Below are 22,972 nucleotides of genomic sequence, written 5' to 3'. Positions count from 1 at the left end.
ATCTCAATTTCTTATAATCTCAGGACATAACACTGGTATCCTTATTGCTAGAGTGAAGATCTTATTTGGAGCATTGTTTTACTTGTTTCGACTCTCCAATCGTAACCTTTCGTAAGAAGTCCTCATCTGCACCATCTACACTACCATCTTCATTCTCACTTCCTTCACTATCTCCAGGATTGTGTCTGTGCTCAGCACATACAGTGTCCATATTTTTCAGTTTGTTTCCACTCTTTTTCAAGAAGTGTATCAAGAGAAAGGCAGAATTTGATGATGAGGGAAATATCATACGAATTTTACCTGAGGGATTTACATGCATCGATGTTCCGCGTGAGGCTAAAGAAACGTGTAGCAATTGGTTTTACAAGATTGGTTCTATTCGAGAACTACTTCCTCGAATATACTTGGAAGTGGCTATTTTCCGTTCTCGACATTTTTGGATGAGAATCCGTTGAATGTTTGCCAACGATTGAGTTTGATGATTAGAGGGTTAGCAGATCCCTTAGCCTCTGCATTTGATCATTTGTACTTGGCTCGTTGTGCACAAGCATTGATTCCTTATGAAAAAAGGGTTTTCTCATCACAGGACTTAGTGATTATATCACACTATTTCAAAGGGTTCTTTCAGGAAATCTAGGTACCAAAAATGATGAAGTCTTATCATGAAAAATGGATGTATGTCCGCTTGATGGAACCTGTAATTGAATGGATTACTAGATGCATTTTCAATCATGCAGATCAGGAGAGGATTATTCAACTTTTAAGAGATTTTGGGGTTCAGCCAAATGAGTGGAAACCAACTCAAAGCATCCATCCAGTTTATGTTTTGGTGCATTTCTTGTTGAAGCGGAGAATGTTGAGGCGAATGTTTGTGGAGGCGAAGAATGTTGAGCCCATCATTGCTTATCAATAGGTTTTGGAAGGTTTCCATTCCATATTGGACCTCAGAGGATAAAGTTCAGGCTAGATTACAACTCGTTGGTGTATTTTCTCTCACCCTAGCCACTACAAGAATCAGTGTGGGATTCAATTTTCTTGGGCGTGATTTTTATAATGCCCTTGCAAGCAAAGATCAGGAGCAGTTCACAAAAAAACTTCTGTATTACCTCAGAGCTTTTGCTGGAGGAGTTCCAGTGAGCAAATTGTTGCACCCTTGTAGGTCTTTGTACTGAGAGATTATGGAAGGGAAACACTTGGACTGAGATGGCGGGCATGGATGGAAAGATACTATTTGGGCAGCTATTTTGAGAACCAAACTTTCTATAAGACCCAATCACAATCAATCATGGATAACCCAGATCAGAGGATTGTTGATGACCTCAGTTCTTTCACCGGGACTTCTCTTTCATTTGCATTAACATTGTTTACGGCAGCAGTAGACTTGATATCATTCAGCAACATACTGTTTGGAATTTATCCACCTTTGTTTGTGGTGCTCATTGTTTATTCACTCAGGGAAACAACCATCAGTGTCCTTGCAGGAAGGGACTTGTAAACCTAAACTTCATGCAAGAAAAAAAAAGAGAGGCAGATTTTCGTTATGGGCTAGTGCACATCCGAGAAAATGCAGAGTCAATTGCTTTCTATGGAGGTGAAGAGAATGAGATGCAGCTGCTTCTCCAACGCTTCAAACAAGCTTTTGAGAATTTAACTCAATTATTGATTTCATCACGGAACTTGGACTTCTTCACCAGTGGATACCGATACCTAATTCAAATTTTACCTGCAACTGTTGTGGCTCCCATGTATTTCTCTGGCAAAATCAAATTTGGAGTGATCAATCAGTCTTACTTCGCTTTCAATCATGTCTTGGGCGACTTCTCACTAATTGTATACCAGTTTCAGGCTATCAGTGCTTTCTCAGCTGTCATTGATCGGTTAGGTGAGTTCAGTGATATTTTGGATCAAAGAAATAGTCTATTGATAGAAGACTCCAAACCAAAGATAGCTTTCTTGAAGGTTGATCAGTTTTATGGAACTGCTTCGGAATGTAATGGAGCAGATACTTTTGAAGTTTGTCCAAAACTTTTGGAAATTGAACATTTAACATTACAAACACCACAGTACACCATGACTCTTATTGAAGACTTGTCATTGGTGGTCACTAAAGGAGATCACTTACTGATAATGGGTCCAAGTGGAAGTGGAAAAACGTCACTGTTGAGAGCTATTGCTGGTATATGGTGTTCTGGTAAAGGCACTATTAGATTCCATATAAAACAGAGCAATAAAGGATCTGATAGATCTATTTTACAAGGAGCAATTAACAATGATGGCCTAGTGAATGGAACAAACTATCATACAGAAGACAAAGAACACCAACTCGTAGATGGAACAAAAGGAAGTTCTGGGGCAATATTTTTCCTTCCTCCAATGCCTTACATGGTTTTAGGAACACTGCACCAGCAGCTGCTTTATCCTACGTGGATTGAAGATCTTATTGTCGTGTCAGAATCATATTCTCTACCATTTTCATTGAAAAGTTCGAGATTGACAAACACACAATGTGAACTTATTGTTGGAAATACTAAGAGGGGTGCTTAATTTCTAGTTGGCCCACACACATCAGCATGGATGATCTCCAAGGGCTTTGACGTACACAGTTCCTTTGTCTTGTGGATGGTTCTGGTCTGCTTTCCATGTTGACATGGATCACATACTCCTTGATTTGGTTTGAACAGCCTTGGGATGTCTCGTACAGCTTTGATCTTGCTCATATTGATCAGATTTTTGAAGCTTGTATGTCCAAGTCGCTTGTGCCACAACCTACTCTCATCTGTCTGACTCAAGTAGCATTTATTTTCTTGAATCGTGTTCAAAATGTAAATGTTGTCTGATGTTCTCACCCATTTTTCCACAAGTTTCCCTGAGGCAGAGTTCCCTATTTCACAGTCTTTGGTGCTGAAAACAACCTTATGTCCTTGATCACAGATTTGGCCGACACTCAAGAGGTTGTGTTTGAGTCCGTCAACTAGCAGAGCATCTTGAACTTTTCCTTTTCCATTGATCAGATTAGTTGTTCCTTTTCCTACAATTTTGCTAGATTCGCTTCCAAAGGACACATTCCCTTCCTTTTTGCTAAGTGAGACAAACTTCCTTCTGTCTCCTGTCATGTGTCTGGAGCACCCACTATCTACAAACCACTGGTTTCCATTATTTTGAGCATATAGAGCCAGACCGCATTTGTCCATGCTGGAGTTCTTGCTACTCGTCTTTCTTCCTTTGAGTGGGCAGTCGTGTTCATAATGTCCATTATTGTAGCAGAAAGAGCAAATCAGATCAAATTTGGTCAAGGGATCAAATGAATTGAAGGTTTTGATTTTTCCCTGCCTTTTGGGGGCATATGAGTTGATTATTCGGTCCTTTAGCTTTGTCTTTTCACTTCTGCGAGCCATACAATGTCTGGCTTGATGACCGAAGTTTTTATAGTGAAAGCAGTGTCCAAGAAAGATGGTTTTGTACTTGTTGAAGCAACCACAGTTTGAGTCGATTTCCTTCCTAGGAATTACTCCTCCCTCGTTCTTTGGATTTGCGATGGGCCCTTAGTGGAGTACAGGTTTGTATTTACTGTAGTGTCCATGATTCGACTCCACATTCTTCTTTGGAGTAATTCTCTCTTCATTCTTGGTATCTGGGATGCACTTTTGATAGCATACTTTTTCATCTTTTGGATTGCAAGAAAGTGCATCGGCATAGCTTTTCGCACTATTCTTAGTGCTTGAGGATTCTCCTTTGAAACCTATTCCAGACTTGTCATGTTGAGGTTTTTGATTTTTCAGAATAGTCTCAAGTATTTGAGAGCTTTTACAACCCTTTTTAATTTGCTCCAACTCCTTTCTTAGAGACACTATTTCGGCCTCTCGTTCTTCACAAGTCTCTTCTTTCTCTTTAAGCTTTGCTTCCAAGAGATCTTCTCTCCTTCTTATTTCCTCGTTTTCCACTTTAAGAGAAATGATTTTGTTTCGTAGTTTCTCATTTTCTTCAATGGTGCTTATTAACAGTTCATCTATATTTCCTTCCAGCCCTGAGTCATCATCATCTGCAAGTGCCATGAATAATGTTTCTTGGCTTTCATCATGATCACTTTCCTCATTTGATTTATTTTTGATGACCATAAACTCATCCTCATCAGACTCATCTTTCTTGGAGAAGAAGTTTTTCTTATTGAACCCTTTCTTTTTGTGTGCCATTCTTTTAGAATTTCCTTCATCATCATTATCATGTTTATGAGGACATTTTGCTGCATAATGACCTATTTTACCACATTTAAAACAAATAAGAGGATACTTGCCTTTAAGCTTAGATTCTCTCTTCAACTTTCGTACAAATTGAGCCAATTCGGATTCCACATCTGACTCATCACTATAGTCATTCCTTTCTTTCCCCTTCTTTGACTTTGAGGCCTTGAATGTTGCATCTTTGGAGCTTGGGCCACCTTTCCTCATTTCATAAGCAGTGAGAATTCCATGGAGTTCATCCATTTTCAGGGTATCTAGATCCTTTGCTTCTTCTATAGCGCTTATTTTGGAGTCAAATCTGTCTAGAAGAGACCTTAATACCTTTTGAACAATGGTACTTTCTTCAATTTTTTCATCCAATCCTTTCAGGGAATTTACCACTTCAGCTACTCAGAGGAGGTATGTTGTAATATCTTCTTCATCTTCCATCCTCAAACTTTCAAATTGTCTTCTGTTAGTTTGAAGCTTTGCCCTTTTTACTTTTGAGTCTCCATTGTACAAGCCAACTAGCTTCTCCCACATTTCTTTGGCGACATACAGCGCATGACTTTTGTAAACTCGGAATCAGTGATTCCACTAGTGATGGAGTTCAAGGCCTTTGCACTTGCGATGTAGGCTTTCCTCTCGTCTGGGTCTGTTGGAAGAGTGGAAGTCATTTGGTATTCATTTTGAACAAAATTCCAGACTTCAGGTCCAAGGGATATTAAGTAGTAGGTCATTCTTTTCTTCCAAAAACCAAAGTTAGTGCCATCGAACAAAGGAGGTCTTCCTGATGCTTCGTGATTTCTCATCATGGCTGCGGATCCTTCTTCAAGCTGTTAGGCTAGTATGAAGAAGCCTGCTCCGATACTAATTGTTGGAAATATTGAGAGGGGGGTGAATCAGTATTTCTTACTTCCTTTTTTTTTTTTAATTGTCCTAGTGATTGCCATAAGCATATATAGATATGTATATGTATACACAGAACACAAAAATCAACTACTGGAATTAATGCTTTTATTAAAAACTCAAGACAGTGTAATAAAATAAATACAATATAAGTATATATCTTATTGTGAATAATTCCAAGCTCCAACTTGGACTTCAGTGAGGCTCCAACCTCCAAAGCACCAACTATGTTTTGCAGTGGATCTACACTTAGGAGCACCTACCCCTAATGACTTTAGTCATGTTCAGTTCTGAGGCTCCAACCTCTTGGGCTCCAACCCAACCTTGGTATAAATTGGTATGCTGCTACACTCTATTCAGTTGAGGTTCTCTCACTCCTACTCTCCTGCCTTTGCTGCTTCTGCTGCCTCTACAGCCTCCGCTGCTTCTACAGCCTCTTTTGCCTCTGTTGCTTCTACTACCTCACACTCTGGTCCTTCACCACAACAACATCACCAACAGTTCTCTATTTTTACTATTTTATACATTCTCATGCCTTTGTCCATTCGTTTCCGCTTACTCGTTGGCTCTTTGGCTTCCTCCTTGCCTGCTTCAGCTTCCTCACCACTGGCTTGTCTGTCGCTGTAGCTTCCTCTGTCTCATCGTGCTCACAGGACATGTTAATTCATAAGAGAGTGCCAAATAATCCACAGAGAACACATCTCACTGGTTACGACTGTAACAACGCTCCTTTAACAATGATTGTGGGCATGCACAGAGTTCAGCTTCATTTAACGGATAGCCATGTCCAATCGCAATCGATTTTGCCATGAATCACCCCATTTACCTGATGTTCAGCCTTCTAAAACCATCGGACACAGCCATCGTAAGCCTTTCGGCTTAAAACCACCGCACAAGCAAAAACATGGTTACACAGGAAAATATATGAAAAACAGGCGAGAAACACTAATGGCGGATTTCAAATTTAGTTTACCCGCTTCTATTCCTGTATCGGGTCCATAGCTCCATCGCAATCGGCGGATTTAACATCCCTTCGAGACTAGTGACACAGCGGATGCGATATTACATTGGACCATGTTGCAATCGGACCATCGAGTCCGTGACTTACATCGCAATCGGCGCTTGGGAGAGTGTAATTCCTTTGTGTATTGTTGCGATGGGCGGATGCGATATAGCATTCAACCATAACACAATTCCATAGCAGGTCCGCACTTGCAATCGCAATCTGCGTTCAAGACTTCTGGGGGTCCTTTATACATCGACCCCATGACATCGTTGATGGCCAATGGGCCAATCCTCTAGCGGATGCGATCTAGCATTAATTTATGTTATAGTCGGACCATCGGGTCTGTGTTATAATCGCAATCACACGTTCGGGGGTGACCACTCTTTATTCATTGCAATTACCGCAGATGCGTCATAACAATAGGGTGCGATATAATAGGACCATCGGGTCCACATACCTTATCGCAATCGGAGGTTTTGGGTGTGACACTTAATGAACTCGCCAATATAATATACTGCTCCGCCTCCGATAGTATATTTGTAATATGTATGCTATGGCCTTCGTTTGCGTTAAACGCATATCTATAGGGTTTTCTCCTCCGATAATGCATTTGCCTATTCATATATATATTCTCCACTCCTTTAACCCTGCATATATATATATTGCTCCATTGTTTCCTTTAACCCTGTGTATATATCTATATATATATATATATATATTCTCCTCTAATGGCTCTGTCTGCTTCCTGCGATGGCTGTTTGCATCCTCTGTTGCTCTGATGGCTCTGCTTGTTCCTCTGTTGCTCCGATGGTTATCTACTCTTTGCGCTGTTTGTTCTTCTGGTGGCTCTGTCTCCTCCTCTTGGCTCCGATAACTTTGTGTGCTCCTCTTGGCTCTGTCTACTCCTTGAATATTGCCATATTGACATCAATGACAATCTATGTCCAACACTTAAACCTATTCCAAATGAAGATGAGCTTGTTGGGGTATTGAAGGATGTATGTCTTGATCATCTAATCACACGCTACAATGGTTTGGACTCCAACGACTCGCATTTGCTTGGTTGCTACTTGCACAACCAGAACTTGCTCTGTTGGATGAGTCTACAAGCGCGCTAGCTGAAGCTAATGAGGTTAGTCTGTACAAATAAATTGCAGCTACAGGAATAACATATATAAGCGTCGGGCATAGAAGAACTCTACGCAATTATCACAAGCAAATTCTACGGTTGGAGAATCATGCATTTGATACATTTGAGCGTAACTGGATACTTGAAACCATTGATCAAGATAAGACATATTTGACAAAGTCAGTTGCATAAATGTTTTCCTTAACTGGTCATGGCGTTGATGGTACTGCAGTGAAGTTGATTCTCCTCTCTGGATGAGCTAGAAGCAGGCATGTATGACATTATTTATGTTTGTTCAGAGACACTTCTACGAGTAATTGGGTCATTACAGAAGCTTGCAGAAAGTCGTGGTATTACTCTGAAGCCGATTGTAGCACCAAAGCCGAAGTCAAGGAAGATGAAGAATACATGAAGAAGCTATTGGAGCCTCTCAGCAAAGAGCAGCTGATGGACATCATTTCTGAGAACGCCAAGAAAGACCCTCAACTTGTAGAAAATATTTGAAAACATGTCAACAAGGATCCGACGCACAGAAAAATCTTTGTCCGCAGTCTCGGCTGGGACACTACGTCGGAGGCTTTGAAGTCCATTTTCTCCCAATACAGCGAGCTGGAAGAATGCACTGTCATCGTGGACAAGGGAACTGGGAAATCCAAGGGTTACAGATTCGTGACCTTTAAACACATGGAAGGTGCGCAGAAATCCCTGAAGGAGCCTAGCAAGAAAATTGATAGCAGGATGACTGCTTGCCAGATGGTTTCCGTTGGCCCGGTGCCAGTGCACCCTCCCACCGAGACCACTGGGCGGAAAATCTATGTGAGCAATGTTCCGGCCGATATGCCGGTGGAGAAATTGCTAAACTTTTTTTTGAATTACGGCGTAATCGAGGAAGGGCCCTTAGGGTTTGATAAACTGACGGGAATGTCCAGAGGCTTTGCGCTTTCATTTACAAGACTGTTGAGGGTGCTAAGAAGGCTTTGGAGGAGCCGAACAAAACTGTAGAAGGTCATGCCATGAACTGCAAGCGGGCAGCAGAAGGTAGCAAGCAGAGGAACATGCATACCCCTGTTACCGGCTCTCTGGACCCCAATGACCTTGCTCTGACCCATGGTGCGGTTTCGATTCTCAGATCGGCCATGGAAGCACACCGTGTTCTTGGCAGCACATTGCCTTTTAATTAGGGCGGTGCTTCCGAGTTCAGTCAGGCGTTTTAATGCTATTTTCACTGGTCAGAACCAGAACTTTCTTGGGCTAGATCACTTGCTTTTTATGTCTGTTAATCCTGCCTTGGTATCGTCATTCAATCCATCTTTGTTGTCACAAGTGGCTGCATTTTCGCAATTTGTTTAGAGCCCGCTTGGATCGGTAGGGTCGTATGGAGTGCACCCGAGCTTGGGGCTTATGGGTCTCAGCATGGCGGTGTTGGAAGGGGCGATGCAGTTAAGGACACACATGGTAGTGATAAAAGAAGTTCTAAATTGCCGGTAGAAATTAAAAAAAAATCATTAATTTAGTCTTAAATGAAATCAGTTCCGCATAATTTTACAATAAAATGCTTACAAGTAACTTTGAGGGTTATAAACTCTTTTAGCGGAGATTTGGGTCTAGTGGGTTTTGGGTCCAGATTTTGAAACTAGCTCTGATACCACGTGTGAGGCTCCATCCTAGGGTCCTCCAACAAAACTATATTTCTCTAATTTTAAATAGAATAAAACGAGAAATAACTTATTTCTAACTAAACATTTAATCGATGATAATTTACCATTTAAAATTTATTTCCCACAATTAAATAGTAAGCATTTCATTTCAATAACTTACATGAGTAATCTATAAACAAAGGAATACCTGTTCTGGTAGCCTTGTTTAGATGCCCCTGAGCTCTTGATCCTGCTGGGATGCTCCTCTTGACTACCGACTAGATTTACCTCCTGTCGGCCAGATAAATCGTTCTTGCGGACAAGACCGATCTCCCTAGTATCTACAGATATCTAGCGACAAGAAAAACAAGCAAATTCTACCTTTCTCTAAATATTGTGATTTATAAATAAAAACCAAGAGGTGTTTTAGACCCTACCTTAAGTCCAACGCTAGTTTGTGGCAGCCACGCTTCGACCGTCCAAATGAGTTTCCTTTTGAGAACCTGCAAACACAAACAAGCACACATCAAATAACACCTGCATAGCCAATATAATAAATCATTTTCATCATGGTGATCAAGAAATAGATGAAATAAACCATAAGAGACAGCTTATTGAGAAAAATAAACTTGATTGTATTAACTTTAAACAAAGAAGAACTTTACAACCTTGGTGCCTTGATGTTGTACAAGCTCCTCCCAGGGTCCAAACAAGAATCTCCTCTACTTTGAAAAGCTTCACACTCTTCCCAATGAGGTCAAAAGGTATGTAATCTCTCCTCTCAAGCTCAATTAGGAAGTTTAAATTCCAACAGCATTTACCCTCAAAAATATTCAGCTTTCAACCTCCTTAGTAACCAGCCCAATGCCTCATTTTATAGTGCAGAGGAAGGAAGTTACCAGGTCCACCTTCAAAGGGATAAGCTCCTCACATCAAGGGGTTAGCTCTTTTAGTTATGGGATGCATGAATCTCAAAGGAGCGAACTAACCACCTCAAGATTCCCTCTAGAAGCTTCCAGAAACAAACCAAAGTGAGTTTTTAAGAATGTACTTGCGCCTTTTTTACTTTTACAGGGGTCCGCACCCATTACACAGAAAAGGAGTGTGCAGGTCCGCAGGGAACATGACCAGGGGGTGTGAGACCGTAGGTAATGCTAAGAGAAAGTGCTGAACCAGAGTTTTGGAGATTTTCAAGAACTTTCTCTCATTTTTCAAGGCTTTACATGAAGAGCTGAGGCTTAAGACTTGCATAGGAGGAAAGTATGAGTGGTGATAGACTCACACTGATTGCAGAATGTCATGGTGACAATATTTTATGCAACACCTCCCAACCAACTAGGAAGTGTTTCCTAGACCAGGAAACCTCCACAGGTTCCCTAGCCCTCTAAGCCCAAGTCCAACAAGATGTAGTGTGTCCAAGATAAACAATACTCACCTTCTCTCCCTTCTCTCTTCTCCACCTTCCTCTCAAAACAAATCCTCCAAAACCACAACCAAAACAAAACCAAAACCAAGGATCCCCTCTCCTCCCATCATCCTTCCCCTTTTATGCCTCCTTCTCTTCTCCACCTCAACCACCTATCATTAATGTCATAACTACCCCCTCATCCTTACATTGGACTTATCTTCTCCCTAGTAAATTTGAGAGGACATTTTGGGGATGAGATATGAATATTTAATTTGGTAATTAATTGGAGAGGAACATGTCTTCTCCTAAGTAAATTTGAGAGGACATTTTGGGGATGAGATATGAATATATAATTTGGTAATTAATTGGAGAGGACCATGTCTTCTCCCAAGTAAATTTGAGAGGACATTTTGGGGATGAAATATGAATATTTAATTTGGTAATCAATTGGAGAGGACCATGTCTTCTCCCAAGTAAATTTGAGAGGACATTTTGGGGATGTGGATATTTAAATTGGAATAAATGGAAGGAAAACATATCCTATCAAGATTTAAATTTGATGGGTTAAGTTGGGAATTGATTAATAACAAAATTTATATCAGTAATAAATTTATAGTTTCGCTAATGTAGGTATGTACCAATATTTCTTGATAATTATAAGTCAATATTTTAAGGTAATTTAAACACTAGTAAGATTTGCATGATAAGATTAAGTAGGGCATTACAAAGATTTTGTATTCTTGTAAGGATGTCGCTTGGGATCCAAGCTAGTGACATCCAGTATATCGGGGTGGCCTCAAGAACAACTTTGATAAGCACTAGTCTTCTGGCTCTGGAGAGATACTTGTGATACCATATATTAAGTCTCCTTTCTAGTTTAGAGATCAACCATGTCCAATCAACTATTTTGTAGCCGAGCGGCTTCAGCCTGTATCCCAGGTACCAAAGGCCTTCTTCCAGCTGTAACAGGGTGAAAGGAAACCTTTGTAGTGCGAACTGGATCTCATGTGGGGAGCAGTCAGATACAGTAATGGTGGATTTTGAGTTATTAATAGTCATGCCAGTTGCAGTTTGGAATAGGTTGATAGAGTGTTGTATAGTAGTCAGATCTCCTAATCCCCCATTAAGGAAGATTAACATATCATCCACAAAGAGGAGGTGTGTTATTGTTCATCTATCCCTGATCCTAATTCCTATGATCCTGCCTCTAAGGTGCATATCCTTAATTAGTCTACTGAGCCCTTCCATAACCAATAGGAAGAGTAGGGGTGATAAGTGACATCCTTGCCTAAGTCCTATTTCAGAGTGAAAGAAAGGAGAAGCAACACCATTTATCAAGACACTAAAGGATATATTAGTGATGCAGCACATTATCCATTTTATAACTCCCACAGGAAATCCTAAATGTGTTAGGAGCATTCTGATATATAACCAGCTTACCCGATCAAATGCCTTAGATAGATCAGATTTGAGAATCATACCTTTGATCTTCTTTGTCTGTACTGAGTGCAATACTTCCTGGGTCGTTCCTATAGCTTCATGTATCTGTCGATCTTGCAGGAAGGCAAATTGTTCTGAGGAGATGTGGATGAAAAGAATGGGACGGAGGCAATTTGCAATGATTTTGGAGATAATTTTGTATATGCAGTTGCACATCGATATGGGCCGGAAACCATTGAAAGTTAACGGATTGCCTAATTTGGGGATGAGGGCGATGAAAGTGGAATTGATGGCCCCATGCATTTGCCCAGATATCTTGCATTCCTCGATGACCTTGAGTAAATCTTATCCTAGGATATCAAAAAAATCCAAATAAAACTCCACTGACCAGCCATCTGGACCGGGGCTCTTGTCTCTCTTAAACCATTTCAGGGTGGCCTCCAGTTCCCCAAGAGTGACTTCTATATTCAGATCCATAGCATCCTCCTGATCGACGAACCGAGGGAAAAGTTGTGCTACTCTTATGACCTCTACTAGGGTGGAATTGGGAGGAGCCTGATAGACCTGTTTGAAATGTGAGGTGGCGAGAGTGGCCAAATGAGGGAAGGTGTCCACCACAATACCCTGCTCATTTTTCAGTTTCCAGATAGTGTTGATTGCCTTTCTTCCATTTGCAAATTTATGGAAGAATTTTGAGTTGTCATCTCCCTCCTTCAGCCATATTGCTTTGCTTCTCAATCTCCAAGTTTCCTCCCTTTCTTTAAGGATGTTTCCCCTCTTGGTTATTAAGGCGGTGAGCTCATCCCTATGATCATTTGATGGGAAGAGTCCCCCACTTTCATCCTCCATATCAGCAATTTCTAATTCAATGTCTCTTAGATTTTTTTCTTCTTGTATCCTCTTGTTATGAGCCCAAATCTTTGATAGCTTCTTCAGTTCTTTTAGGTTGTCAACGAAACCATCAGTCATGTTCCTTCTATTAGTAGGTGGGTGGGCCTTCCAAAAGTATGTGACAAGGCAGATATAGGAATTATCCTTCAACCAGGTGGAGTTGAATTTGAAGGGGGCTCGTGGTTTACTTATATCTCCCCGAATATCAAGGTATATTGGCAAGTGGTCTAATAATCCTCTCGATCCAACCCACTGGCGATATGTATATCCTCTCTCCAGGAATCGCTCCTTGATGAGGAAGCGATTGAGCCTTCTGGAAAGACTATTCTCCCCACATCTTCTATTCCTCCAAGTCGGGACTAACTTTGCAAAGGGGATGTCGATGAAACTGTGGGTTTCTAGGAGGTGTTCGAAGAAGGCTGATAGAGGATCGACTTGGGCATGGTGCCCCCATGACTCAGAAAAACCAAGAGAGAAGTTAAGGTCTCCACCCAGAATGATATTATCTGATTGTAGGATATTGGATGTCAGAAGATTCTCCTAGAAGTCCTCTCAATAGTGGCAGGGTCCATAGACATTTATCAATTTGATATCAATTCCCAGTTCAATAGAGAAGGTATCCGCCCCTATAAATCCAATGCCACCCCAGGTGCTGATCAACTTTATCGAGCGTGGATTATATCCTAGGGCAATGCCACTAGAGCAGCCATTTACATCTATGGATTGAAAATGCCATCCAGGAAGCATGGATTCCAGGAGAGGGGAAATAGCATCGGCAACACCCAGGGTTTCTTGTAGGAAGACTATATTGGTTGGCTCAGTCTGGAGGAGCCTTCACAATGCTAGTTTTTTCTCAGGACTAGAAATCCCTCTGCAATTGAAATAAAGGACCTACATGGTGGAGACGGCTCCAGGGGATTCTGTGCTCTAAGAACGCTGTCAAGAGTAAGTTGTATCCACGTGGCAATCTCCATCCCTGCCTGTTGTTTAGCTTTCGACATGGAGGATGGTCTATCACGAGGTAGTTTCGAAGAGGTGGGGGAAGGTACTAGTCCAATGCCTATAACATCTGGTGCCAAAACTGAGAATGTGAGTGAAGGTGGTATCGATGGGGGATGGGATCAATTCCAAGTTTCAAATCAGATGGCACCTCCTCTGGAAAAGAAGGGGGGGTACATGATATAGTAGGCGGAGGGGGAATCAGGGGACATTCAAGGTGATTGGGGTGGGATTGCAAGGTAACAGGGCTCTGCTGTGGTCCCATAGCTTTATCATTATATGCCGAAGAAATAGTAAATGTTGCAGAGCAAGGATTAGAATTTGACATACCCGAAGATAGTGCAGCTCCAACGGTTTCCTTTGACCTAGTCAGTGGAGATGAAGGAGGCTGGAGAGGTGTTTTCCCATGCTTCTTCGGTGTTGTCGAGGCCGGCTTGGATCCAGTTGCTTCAATGTCTATATGCTCTGCCTCCTCCGAGTGATCCACCTGTGTCTGAGCTTTCATTGTGGGAGATGACTTCCCTGTGTTCCCAGTCTTTGATTTCCCTAGAAGAGGGAAATCTTTGTAGAGGTGACCAACTCTATGGCATCGTCTACACCGAAAGGGGACCCCCTCATAGTCAAGGATCTAGGTACGATTGTAATTCCTCCAATGCAGGGTGACTTGCTCCTGCAGCCCTCCTCTAATGTTTAAATGTACTAGGTTCTGTGCGTAAGCCATAACCTCAGTGGAGAGGTATCACCTATCATAATCTAAGAATGTGCCCAGGGAGTTCCCAATTCTCTTGAAGATGTCCTCAGTCCAGAAATGGAGTGGCAATCCGGGGAGACGAACCCAAATTGGCCCAGCCCCAAGCTGTTCTCTGTCTGGGTCAAAGAGTGGACTCCACCTCCTTAGCAATATCAGGGCCTGCTCAATATTCCAGAAGGAGGATAATACCCAATTTGTATGTTCTGCTCACGCAAAACGTAGAGCAAACCAACCACGGACAAAGGTTTGTACGAAAGGCAGATCAGCCAGATGTTGGCCCCATATTTTTGCGACCCATTGCTTTAGTCTTGCCGCAGAGTAATTTCGTCCCCTAACTCTGCCCACTAAGACTGTCGCAGCCATGTCCATGGTATCTTGCCATTGGAAGTCCTCCTCCCAGTCAATGAAAACCTCTTGCGCCTTGGGTTTAACACACCTTAGCCTCTTTCCAAGTCTCGGCTCTGCAGCTTCTGCACACCCTTGAGCTCTGTCGAAATTAGGGTTAGGGTTAGGGTTTGGGGGAGTTAGGTCAGGGCCAGCAAGGAAGGTGTTTGGGAGAGGGGGGGCATTCATGTAGCAGCCAGAGGGGGGAACAAGAGCTGAGGTTGAGATGATGGGAGTTAGAAGGGGCGGAGACACTCCCTGGTGAGACTGTGAGGGGTAATGCGAGGCGACAAAGGGTTGGAGGGATGAGAGTCCGGAAGAACCAACTGCTGGATCAGGGCTTGTGTTCCTAGCTACGAAATTTTGGGAGATCGACGTTAGGGGAGGAATGTCGGAGGGTGGCCAAGAGGATGACACTTTAGGCAGATCGATGACCGCACTGGATGGACCCGTGAGTGGCGGAAGCAGAGCAATGACTTCAGTTAATTCTCTGCTGAAAGGGAAGAAAACCTCAGAGCTGGTGTGCCTGCCGAAAATGGATATACCTTCGAGGGGGTCCTCAGAGTAGTCTATTAGGTCGGTCTCCATTGTTTCCCCAGGGGTTACGCCAGCTGCCACTGTTTTCCGGAGTAACCGTCACAGGAGGGGACCAACAGCTACGAATATCCGATAAACGGTAGGGTTTTAGTCACGGTCGTGGGGAGTAAGGAAGGCGTGTATTGAACAGGAGGAGTGTAACGAAGTGGAGCCAAGCACCTGCTGGGAACGGGCCTAGTCTAGCGAAGGCGTGTACCAGTTGTACTGCAGAGGCCCTACCCTGTGTCAGGTTGCGGTCGCGCCAGGGTTCCCGTCCACGACTCCATCCTCCAAGCCATTTTTATTTTATCTCTCTCTTTTTCTCTCTCTCTCTCTCTCTCTCTCTCTCTCTCTCTCTCTCTCTCTATATATATATATATATATATATATATATATATATATATATATATATATATAATACAAAATATCTCCATTAATTATTGTTAATAATTTATTTTTATTTTTATTTTTCATCCCTTTTATTATTTAATTGATTAATGATATTATTCTTATTATTAATTTGATAATTATTACTATTAGTATTATTATTATTTTTTCTTTGATATCTATATTTTTATTATTATTTTTGTTGTCAAATTTTAATCCAATATAATTTTGTTTGACTTTGATTTTAAACTTAATTATGATGATCTTTAAATTAAAAATATTTTATTATTTATTAAAATCTTTTTAAAATTATTATTATTAATTAATGTCCTTACTTATTTCCCGCTTTTTGACTTCTTAACGACTATTTTGAATAATTTCATTATTTTTCCCTAACAACTAATTCATTTCTTTTCTATTTAAGGCTAACCAACACTCACATGCTATCATTCAATATTCTCTAGCTCTTGATGATGGGCGGAGGGTCCACCTGAAATGTTGGACAAAATATTAATCCTATACCCAGTTTCATCCGAAAATTTTCTACAAATATGAATAACTGTGGAAATCTTCATGCTATTAGTTTTATCATCAAAAAACTTTTCTAATATAACTTTTTAAACTTCCTCCAATTATGGATTGAATTACGCGGAAGGCTATGGTACTAAACTAGTGCTCTACCTTCTAGGGTGTAAGGAAATAATCTACAAGCAACATCATCAAAACGTACCTCTGACATTCTTAGATGCAAGTAGAAATCATCAATGTGATCTTCAGTCTTCACTTTCTTATTAGGATCATACTTTGTAAGAAACTTTTCTGGGTGCTTTGGTGAGCGATGTAGATTTCTTGAAAGAGCAAGATACCCTTGGGCTATCCAATCCAATTGGTCATTGACCATGTCTTCATTCTCTTCCTCCTCTCGACTCTAATTCTAAAGAGTCTTCTCATTCACTGTTCAAATTATAAATATTATTCGATTGTTCGTAATCTCTCGGCTGTTCTTCATAAACAAAATGAAAATCCTCCCCATCTCCTTCTAGCTTCCCCCCAATAGGTGTTGGAAGATCCCCTCGATGATAAGTTCCTTGAAGAGAGTAAGATAAATCTTCAAAGGTTGCATTAACCAATTCTTCCACTGAAGAGACAACACACCAGAATGGGTTGTATCTTTCCTTGTTTGCTTATAAGGAAGAACGAATGTGACAAGAAGTAATCCAAGAGCTCTAGCAAATGACGGGTAATGGGCCGAAGTGTCCGAAGTTTCTCGTAAGTGACTTCGTAAGCACAGTCCAAAATTTGATGAGACTACTCTTCTTTCTTGGATATATGAGTTAGAGTTGGAAACAAGAAATTTCTACCTTGCACAAAAGGTTCTTTATGTGAATGTGATGAATTATCAGCCATAAAAAGACTGCCCTTCTTCTAGCACAATAATTGTTGACGGTACTAGATGCCATCAACAATGAAGGGGGTCTCCTGATATGAAGTCCCTATTAGACCTCACACCATTTGGCGCATGACGCCCATCCGGGGAGTAGGCTCGACTGCCATATCCTTAATGATTTTCCTTGGATGCAATAAACAACACAAGAGAGAACGCATATACTTTCGAGATGAACAAGTATGTTAGCCTTGTGATGTATCAATTGCAATGTGTATAATGGTTCTTTCAGGGAAAGAGAGGGGAAGTGAGTCTTTAAGAGAAAACTAATAGTACTATCCTAATAAAGACACACGCATACATCTGAAATAATCTTTAGTTATCTTGCGAAATGGTTCACAAAGAAATAACGATCATGAAAACAAGAGACACAGTTGAAATATGCTTACTAAAGCCAATGAAATAGTTCATTTTCATTGGTATGTAGAAACATAAACATACATTGTAAATAATCAAAGAATAGTCTTACAATCATTCACTACACATTCATGCAAGTGTGTTGGCTCCAAGAACTTTGAATTATAAAGTGAAAGTCCCAAGATACACCATTACAATGATAAAACACTAGTTGCAATAGCGAAACTTTAAGCCACTACTTGCTTCTCAAAAAACTAATCTTCTCTCCTATGCTTAGCTTGAGAAGTTGTGTTATGAAACCGGCTCAGAAAAAGATAGAAAAGATAGATCAACGCCTTAGAATTCAGCCTCTTCGAGGGGGCAACCTCCTTTACATTACACAAATGAATGATTCCTTTATCATTCAAATGACAAAACCTCCTTTCTATATATATGAGTCTAAGGAGTCACAATATAACCCAACTAACCTAACATTAATAATATAAAGGCACAAAAATAACAATAGAGGGATTCTATGGGGCACAGTAATAACAATATGGGGACAATAGGGGCACAACAATATTAATAAGGGATACAACTACAATAGTAATGGGGTAATCACTAGTATTATAGGGACCTAACATGCCCCTCTCCTTCAAAAAAGTGTTGTCCTCAATGCTTGAGTAGTTCTGGATGCTTCTGTATAAAATTCTCATCCTCCCATGTGGAAACTTCAACAGATAAGTTCTTCCACTTGATGAGATACTCCAAAATTGATCGATTTAGTAGCTGTCAAGTTCTTATTTCTGTGACTGCTTCTGGTTCCAATATAATTTTTCCTTCCTCATCAAGTTTTGGCAATATTGTTTGAACTGGGAGCTTGTCGCCTATAACTTTCTTTAAACATCAAACATGGAAAACTGGGTGCACTCGAGAAGCTGCAGGAAGCTCCAATTTGTATGCCATAGTACCAATCTTTTGCAACACCTTGTACGGACCATAATACTTTGGTGATAATTTATTATCCTTCTTAGCTTGTTTGAGGGACGTTTGTTTATATGGTTGTAGCCGTAGGAATACCCAATCACCTACATCAAAACTTGTTTCGCTGTGATGTTGATCTGCCTGTTGTTTCATTCTATTCTGCGCGAACACGAGGTTATCCTTTAAGAGTTGGAGGACTTGTTGTTGATGCTCAATGTGATGTTCCACTACTTGAACCTTAGAATTTTCTCTTAAATATGATGTGATGGATGGTGGCTGATATCCATAAAGTGCCATAAATGGGGTCATTTTTGTTGTTGTATGGAAGGAAGTGTTGTACCACCATTCAACTAGAGGAAACCATTTGACCCATTGTGTCTGTTTATCAGATACAAAGCAACGAAGATATCCTTCCAAACATTTGTTTACTATCTCAGTTTTCCCATCAAATTGAGGATGATAAGATGAGCTATGAGCTAACTTAGTACCGAGACAAGAAAATAATTTTGTCCAAAAATTTCCAGTGAAAATGGGATCTCTGTCACTTACAATAATCTTTGGGTTTCCATGTAGCTTTTGAATTGTTTCCATAAATGCAGTAGAAACTGTACTGGGTTTAAATGGATGTGATAATGCACAAAAGTGTGCATACTTGGTAAGTATGTCAACTACCACCATGATGACACTCTTTCCCTCAGACTTGGGTAAACCTGTGATAAAATCCATTGAAACCTCCTCCCAATGTTGGCTTGGAATGGATAAAGGTTGTAATAGACCTGGGGTCTTAATTTTTTCAACTTTATTTTGTTGGCAAACCAAACATTCTGCCACAAAATTTTGAATATCCGATTTAAGGCCATCCCAAAAAAATTCCTTCTTAACCCTGTGGTAAGTTTTTAAAAATCCTGAGTGCCCTCCTAAGGGAGAAGTGTGCAATTCCATAAGAATATTTTGCTTAAGTTTGGAATTCTTACAGAAGTATAAGCGATGTTTGTACCATAACGAATCATTTTACCAGCTAAATGTATCAGATGTACTGGAATCTTGTTGTAACTTTTGAATAAGTGCCCACACTTCTTCATCATTCTTCCATTCCTCCCTTGCTTCGTTTATCCAATATGGTTGGATAATAGAAATGGCCCACAACAATGCTTCCACATCCTCATCCTTTCTTGAGAGTGCATCTACCACCACATTTTGCTTCCCTTTTTTGTAGATGATTTCAAAGTCATAACCCAACATCTTTGTGACCCACTTTTGTTGCTCTTCAGAGGATAATCTTTGTTCTAAAAAGTATTTAAGGCTATCATGATCTGTTTTTACCTTGAAGTGTCTTCCCATTAGGTAGGGTCGCCATTTCTTAAGTGCATGTAGTATTGCCAACATTTCCTTCTCACAAATAGCTTTGTGTAAAAACTTTCCCTTGATTGGACGACTTTCAAAAGCAACGGGTCTTTCATCTTGAATTAAAACAACACCAATTCCATTTCCTGAAGCATCACATTCCACAATAAAGGTTTTTGTGAAGTCCAGTGTAGCTAAGACCAGTGCTTGGCACATTGCCTCTTTAAGATGTTCGAAGGCCTCTGTTGCTTCTGGAGTCCATGAAAATGCATCGTTCTTCAATAATTTTGTTAGAGGTGCTGCTATTCTCCCATAATTCTTAACAAACTTGCGATAATACCCTGTCAACCCGAGAAATCCTCGCAGATGCTTTATGGATGTGGGGATTTTCCATTCCTTAATGGCTTTAATTTTGCTAGGTTCTACCTTAACTCCTTCATGAGATACAATATGACCCAGATATTCCACCTCTTGTACTCCAAAGAAACATTTGGATCTTTTTGCATATAATTGTTTCTCCTCCAATAGTTGTAGCACCCTGTCAACATGTCAACATGATCGTTCCAAGACTTGTTGTAGATTAGTATATCATCAAAAAATACTAACACAAATTTTCTAAGGAATGGTTTGAAAATGGAATTCATCAAACCTTGAAATGTAGAAGGTGCATTGGTAAGGCCAAAAGGCATGACCAAAAATTCATAATGACCCTCATGAGTTCTAAACGTTGTTTTCGAAATGTCTTTAGTCTTCATTCTGATTTGATGATATCCTGAACGAAGATCCAACTTGGAGAAGTAAATTGATCCATGCAACTCATCCAATAATTCATCAATGACAGGAATGGGAAACTTATCTTTAATAGTGAGCTTGTTGAGCTCCATATAATCTAGACACATGCGCCATGATCCATCCTTCTTGTGCACCAATACTAATGGAGCAAAGAAAGAACTTTGACTAGGTTGAATTATACCAGCCTCTAGCATTTCTGCAACCATACGTTCAATTTCACTCTTTTGGGCATAGGGATATCTGTACGGCCTGATGTTTGGAGGAACACTTCCTGGAATCAGATGAATAGCATGATCATGATCACAAATAGGTGGGAGACCTTTGGGAGTCTCAAATACCTTGGAATGATTGTCCAAGACTCTTTTGAGATCTGGATAAAAAGACGATTTCGATGTGGAAACATCTAGCGAACATAATGGTGCAATTACACCTCTTTGTTGCTTTTTTATAAGCTTTGTCATACTGTTAGAGCTAATTATCTTTCCCGGTTTCCCTGCAATACCCCTTAATTCAACTTCCTTTCCTTCCACAGAAAATTTCATGAAAAGTTCTTGAAAGTTAAAAGCTATTGTACCCAAGGATTGTAGCCATTGGACTCCTAGTACAACATCAACACTTCCCATTGGAATGGAAAGCATTGGGCTAGTCAATACATATTCTCCCATGGATAGCTTGATATTATGGCACTTTCTAGAGCAATTTATTGTTCCTCCATTTGCAACCATCACTTGACACTCTGGTTTTGGATATAGGAATCAATTCAATTCTTTTGCTACCTTACAATGAATACAATTGTGGGTACTTCCTAAATCAATCAATACTATTACCTTTTTCTTCTTGATTTGTCCTTCTATCTTGATGGTTTGAGGAGTGGTAAGTCTAGCCAATGCATTACAAGATATGGTCGGATTCATTTCTTCTTTATCTAGCCTTTGTTCCTAGAGTATATCCTCTTCTTTTGACCTTTCTTGCTCCTTTTCTTCTTCCTCTTCACAATCTATGTAGAATAATTTCTTCTCAGCACACTTATGACCTTTAGTGTATTTTATATCACAACTGTAACAAAGCCCTTTTTCTCTTTTTTCTTCCAATTGTTGTGGTGTCAACCTTATAGGTTGTGGAAGACTAGGGGCAACAACACTTCCATCTTTATAGTTGTGATTGGTATGCTTCTTGGTTGCCATAATTTTGCTTTCCATTTTTCTTGCTAACCTGAATGCCTTCTCTAATTAATCAGGTTCCCAAAGGTGAACATCATGTTGGTTATTATCCTTTAAAGTCCCTATGAACACATCAATCCTATGCTCCTCTGGAATATTTTTTACGCTTATCTTCAATTTTTGGAACTCCTCAATGTGTTCCATTATTGAACCCTTTTGTTTGAGACTTATCAATTGGCTAAAAAAAGTGTTGCTTTTTGTCTCCTCATAATGGGTTGTCAATTCTTCCATAAAAATTTTCCCAAGTGATAATTTGTTTACGAGAGCAAAGCCATTGATGCCATACAAACTGAATTGGTTCCAAACATAAAGTTGCAATACGTACCTTTTGTGTGTTTTGCACATTATTGAGATCAAAAAATTGCTCCATCTGTAATATCCATGTTGCGGGGTCCTTGCCATCAAACTTCCTCATATCGATTTTTGGAATATGGTGGGTCTTCAATCCAACATTAGAGTCTATGAAATCATGATTAACATTTCTTTTGTTCGCATCATGAGTTTCCTTTACTACCCTTTCACCATTAGTAAGTATTTCTTGTAGAAAATTTGTCAAATCTGTCTTCAAATCTGCCATGCCTGTCTTCAAATTTGTGTTCAAATCTATCTTCAAATTGTCCATCTTAGCTTCCATGCCATTTATCTTAGCTTCTCTTAGCATTTGTGAGACTTGGTCTTGTAATTTTGATATATCATGTAGCATTTCTTCCTCTTCTTCATGAGTCATGCTAGAGCTTTCAGGTTGCTTACTAGGTGTTTACATTTTCTTTCCTCGGGGCATCACTTACCGATAATAATTCTCTACTATGCCCTTTGAATTCCTTCAAAATAATTTTTCAAACCAAGCTTAAGCAAGAATTTAAAAAAATCTATACACCTTTTTTCACTTTGTAGGAGCTCTATATTGCCTCTGATGTATCTTTGTAATTTCAGATCATCCAGTTTTGAAATTGCGACCTACAGTAGCCCTTTGTGTCCTCTTTCCAATGCCACCAATCTGATCCAAATTGGATTCTCCAAGGAAGAGTTATGCCAAATCTCCCACAGTGACCTGATTATAGACTAGTTCAGTAGAGCGAACTTGTACGATGTGCCACGTGTCCCTGTTTCAACCTTTG

At 40.2% G+C, this 22,972-nt stretch overlaps 2 pseudogenes; both read left to right on the top strand.

Annotated features, from left to right (window-relative positions):
- Positions 1-884: 884 nt before the first annotated feature.
- LOC149256659 (ABC transporter D family member 2, chloroplastic pseudogene) lies at positions 885-7,453 on the top strand (annotated as a pseudogene).
- A 19-nt stretch (positions 7,454-7,472) lies between these two features.
- On the top strand, positions 7,473-8,775 carry LOC149256658 (UBP1-associated protein 2B-like; annotated as a pseudogene).
- Positions 8,776-22,972: the final 14,197 nt, after the last annotated feature.

The sequence above is a fragment of the Pinus tabuliformis genome, chromosome 7, assembly GCF_031772625.1.
Source record: "Pinus tabuliformis cultivar Carrire ecotype Pingquan chromosome 7, CPIR1, whole genome shotgun sequence".
Classification (NCBI taxonomy): Eukaryota; Viridiplantae; Streptophyta; class Pinopsida; order Pinales; family Pinaceae; genus Pinus; species Pinus tabuliformis.
Note: the sequence above shows the minus strand (reverse complement) of the source record. Positions and strands in the feature narration are given on the sequence as shown.